This window comes from Anguilla rostrata, unplaced genomic scaffold (genome assembly GCF_018555375.3).
Source record: "Anguilla rostrata isolate EN2019 unplaced genomic scaffold, ASM1855537v3 scaf0659, whole genome shotgun sequence".
NCBI lineage: Eukaryota > Metazoa > Chordata > Actinopteri > Anguilliformes > Anguillidae > Anguilla > Anguilla rostrata.
The window spans coordinates 1,437-6,379 of NW_026986126.1; the positions used below are offsets into that span (position 1 = coordinate 1,437).

Genomic DNA, 4,943 nt, shown 5'->3' on the forward strand with positions numbered 1-4,943 from the left:
TTGTGTGAAATTTACCATTTACCACAGGGCCCGCGCTCCACAGGCCACCCACACCTGTCCCCCCCTGCTGCTGCAACAACAACAACCCCATCCCTTTCACCATACCCTTCCCCCCTCACCAACCAAACCATAGCAGAGTTCAAAAGGTAAAACCGATCATTCCAATATTGACAGTTTGTACATCATAGAAAATCGGACCATATCAGAGGGGGGACCATATTAAGGGGGCGGGGCAAGGGGCGTGGTATCGATCGATCAATCATTTTGACAGTAGGTGTATCTTATTTCTCTCTCTTGCAAAGCTCACTCTAACAATGTTTTATCAGGACTCTCTCCAGAGCCATCAACCTTTTCTAAAGCAGGTACATACTTTTATATATGTGCTTTTTACTTGAAGAATTTTACATGGGTTTGGATTAGAAGATTTCAGCATTACAATATCACAATAAACTATTATTCCATATATAGAAGAAAAAAAATGTTTTCTGTATTTGCTCTCCCAATTTGGACGGGTATTTATGTGTAGGTCAGTTTCATTGCTGCAAGTCGGTTCAGGGCTAGCATGCACAGCCTCTGAAACCATGTAACCAGCAGCCACTTCTTTTAATCTGCACAGAGAGGACACAATTACTGTATGAGAGGTTTCACAATATCACAGCAGAAACGTTACTACACGTGGCCAGCCAGAATTTTCCACTGGAATGTGTGACTTACAGCACTTTCTGCACTCACAGTTCAAATAGGCATGTGACCTCCACACAGTCTCCAACCTCCCAGCACAAACCGATAGTTCTACTGTGGGCAGTGCAGTCCTGGTTCCTTAAAAAATGGGGAAGAAACTAATATTGTCAGTGAACTCCCTGAGTGATTCTCAGGGAATATGGAGGTATTGTGAATAAATTAATTATGTTCCAAAGTCTAAACAAAAGCAAACATCCTGTAATACTCATGAAATATACATAGCCACCTAACAACCATATTACGTTCATTTTTTGATGAACGTTTGTGAGAAACAATTTTAATGCACTTATTTCAAATTGCCAATACAGATATTTCTCTTTTTTAAGCTCCAAATAAAATTTAGGTTCACTAATCAAGTACTTCTAGATGAGGTTGCTGTCTATACACACACTATACACACTTACTGTAATTACAGTAACAAAAAACCCTTTTTTTCTTTCTCTGTAGATAAGAAGACAACCTCACCACCTGCTGTGACGACTAAAAAAAGTACTGAAACTTCTGTTGGTCTGAATTTATAAGGTGTACTAGGTAACAGATCCTTAGAGTAGTTTGTCTGGGTTGTAACTAGTTTTTTTTAGGTCACCCTCAAACTTAACTCATCACTGGGCAGCTTGGTGGCACCTGCTAAGGCACTGTTAAGGCACTGCCCAGTCTTTGGATGGGTCCCTCTATCAGGAATTGAGTCTGGACTGTCCCTGTGCGGACTGTGGCTGGCAGCCACACAAGGTGATGCGAAATTGGGTCTAGCATTACCCAGGGATGGGGGGGGGTTTCTGGCAGCCTGAGTGATAGGCTAGTATTTGTCAATCTAGTACTGACAATTCCGCCACTCAGGTTGCACGACTTGTCTTCCTCTGACCCATGTCTGTGTGAGCCTGGCTTGCAAACTGCAGGTAAGCTGACATCACAGTTACGGAGGAGAGAGCATGTTAGTCTGCACTCTCAAAAATGTAGTGTTGTTGTGCTGAGCATTGCAGAGTGAGCGTAATTAGGCACTCCAAGCTGGGCAGAGAAAAAGAGGGAAAGCATGAAATAAAATACAAACGATGCCTTCACTGAAGTACAACTTCAAGTGCAGAGCATTCCAATATAACTTGAGACGGAGAGCAATACGTAATATGTGTAGGTCAAGTTAACCAATACATCACTTACTTTGTGAAAGAAAGCATTTGGAGCCAATTTGTCCTGATGCTCCACTACCACAGTTTTGTTCTCACGTCTGCTTCTGCTGTTACTTCTAATCCTTCATTTTCAAAAAATATCTTTCCAACACAAAATTGCTTTCTAATACGAAGTTCCTGTGGGATTTCATAAGATTAGTAAATCAAATTGTTTCGATAGGATGTCAGTCAACAAATATCCCATTCATTCCCAATATCATTTGTCTTCTTTTGCTCTTTCCTTCTTTCTTTAGAGAAAGAAAAGCCACCCACATCACCTCCTGTGATGACTAAGAAAAGTATTTATACTTCTGCTATGTTCTGATATGGGAAACAAAGGCTTTAAAGAAAAAACTAGTTAGTTTGAGTTGATATCAAACTTTGACTCATTTCTAAATCTGTCTTTCAGTTAAGTTATGATTATGCCCCAAATGAATTATAACTTGCAATTTGTTGTACAGATGAGTATAACCTTATATGTATTTTATATAAATTCATGTTTTTTGCCTTTCTAGCTTCGACTGACATTCTACACCACTTTAACACCCAGTTCATAGCGTTTCACTCGACTCACTATTGTAATTTTACAATTTCAAACTACATTGGGACTCCTCTCTGTGACTTTTAATCTTTTTAACTTTTTATCCTTCTCTTAGGCTAGATGTAATTTACATATTAAAAGTGTGTATAATATTTTATGAGTAAGATGAAAATGCAGTACACTGTAATTCTGACTAGTGTAACCAGGGTTCGAGTTATAATCTGAGCTTTGTGGGGGTCTCTAAAATAACTAACGTTAGGGGCGGCGATAAATAAATAAATAATGGGTGTGCTTTCTGAGAGAGAGAGAGAGAGAGAGAGAGAGAGAGAGAGAGAGAGAGAGAGAGAGAGAGAGAGAGAGAGAGAAAATTGTAGAGCTGTAACACTAGCAGGTCAATGTGCAATAATTCTGCATGAGAGAGAGAGAGAGAGAGAAAATTGTAGAGCTGTAACACTAGCAGGTCAATGTGTGTCCAAGTCTGTGGTGGTGGTCCCACATTCAGCAGCATCAGGTCTGGTAGCAGAGCTAGCATCCTCCGTAGCAGCAAAGCTAGTGCTAGCCGTCATGCTAGCAGGTGAATTCCAGTTGTCTAAAGCTGTTTTTTGTTTCTTTGTGAAAAAACCAAAACTAGCCAGGCTTGTAGACCCCGTCGGCAGCAGCGGCCGTTTTTTCGGCGGCATGGTAGCTAGTCTATACTGCTAGCTAATGTTGGCTGATGCATATAGTGGCTTCTTCTTCCAAATGGGTTTGAACGTTTGCAGCTTGCGTGCTCTCAACAGGAACCGGCATAGTTTGCGCAATATTCTACTGCGCACCACGGTGGCTTGGTGGTGAAGTGCAGCCATACTGTCATTCACGAGAATATGGTGTGTTTAGTTCTTTTGGAAAACATGTTTCCTTTAGCCTATTTATCTCGTTAACGTAAATAATACTTGTTACATTGAAAAATGCATTATTTGTGATTAAAATAATGTTTGTTGTTAATGTATTAGCGACCCCCACAGATGTATGATTTTACTGTTTTCATGGGAGCTCAGACCCCTCCTTAGGGGAGCTCAGCTCCTACTGGCTCCCACATAACTCGAACCCTGAGTGTAACTGTATGAATTTTATGTACATAATCCCTCATCACAGGTTTCTTATTGAATTTATTGCTTCATGCTTCTGTGTCCCCAGCCTCAGCTGCAAGGTCTGCCGTGACAGCTGCCTCCAGAACATCTCACCATTCCAGTGGGTGCTGCTTTTGCGTATTGGTTTCCTTCGCTGATTTCTTTGTTTCCTTTCAGACTTTATTTATTTCGTGTTTGTTCAAACATCAGATCAAATGACTATTTGCACCAATACTTATATTATTTATCTATATTCTTCAGCATAACGAGTAATTTGTTAAACAAGCGATATGCAGTGCAGTCCATAAGTATTTGGAGAGTGACATATTTTTTGTTGTTCTGGCTCTGTACTCAAGCAAATTGGATTTGAAATTAAACAATAAATATGAGGTTAAAGTGCAGACTGCCAACTTTTATTTAAGCATATTTGCATCATTTTTTATGCATAGTCCCCCCATTTTAGTGGGGTAATTGGACAATTACGTTTCTTGTCCATCTGCGTGTTGTTGCATCATTAGATCTTGCACAAGAACCTAAAGGTCTAGAGTTGTTCCAGGTGTGAAATATGCCAGAGCACACTGCGCAAGAGCACAGAGCCAAAACAACAAAAAATGCATCACAGTTGCAATAATTCTGCATTAACTATATATTGCAGCAGACCTAAATGCAGTTTGTGTTGCATGTGATCTGAAACCAAGAGTCTCAAGAAATTGTGTAATTTGCAATTTTGTGTTGACTTTATTTTAACACGACTTAGAACTACAAGTTCATAGCATCCAAAGACTATTCATGCACTGTAGTTAAGAGAGCAATAGATTCAACAGTGTAGTCCACTTCATTTAAACTATATGACGACATTTCATTTCTCTGCAGGTGGGAAAGTAACGTCACAACCTCCACAGACCCCTGCTCAGCAGACTGCAGAACCGCCCACAGTACCACCCATAGAACCGCCCACAGAACCACGCACAGTACCGACCACTGTACTGCGCACGGTATCGACCACAGAACTGCGCACGGTATCGACCACAGAACTGCGCACGGTATCGACCACAGAACAGCGCACGGTATCGACCACAGAACAGCTCACGGTATCGACCACAGAAGGGATTGTTCAGGGGGAAATTGCCAGGCCACTGGAAAAGGGAAGAGCCCCAAAAAAACAAAAAAGCACAAGTTCAATAATTCGCTTAACTATATATTGCAGCAGACCTAAATGCTTTGTGTTCTTGTCTGAAAAAAAGTCTCAGAATTGTTAATTTGCAATTTTGTTGATTTTTTTTAAACACTTAAAAACAATTTTATAGCATCCAAAAACTTTCTGCACGTTTAAAAGCAAAATTCCAAAAGTGTAGTCCCCTTCATTTAAATAATAGCCATTTCATTTCT

General features: G+C 40.4%; 1 long non-coding RNA gene across 3 annotated transcripts; it reads left to right on the top strand.

Annotated features, from left to right (window-relative positions):
* Positions 1 to 316: 316 nt before the first annotated feature.
* Positions 317 to 4,660, top strand: LOC135246655 (uncharacterized). Of its 3 annotated transcripts, none has more exons than XR_010327832.1 (4): positions 317 to 362; positions 1,189 to 1,230; positions 3,622 to 3,675; positions 4,428 to 4,660. It is a non-coding gene; the product is annotated as an uncharacterized LOC135246655 (long non-coding RNA). The 3 variants fall into 3 exon arrangements; XR_010327834.1 differs by lacking the exons at positions 317 to 362; positions 1,189 to 1,230 and adding exons at positions 2,533 to 2,836; positions 2,906 to 3,313; XR_010327833.1 differs by lacking the exons at positions 317 to 362; positions 1,189 to 1,230 and adding an exon at positions 2,866 to 3,313.
* Positions 4,661 to 4,943: the final 283 nt, after the last annotated feature.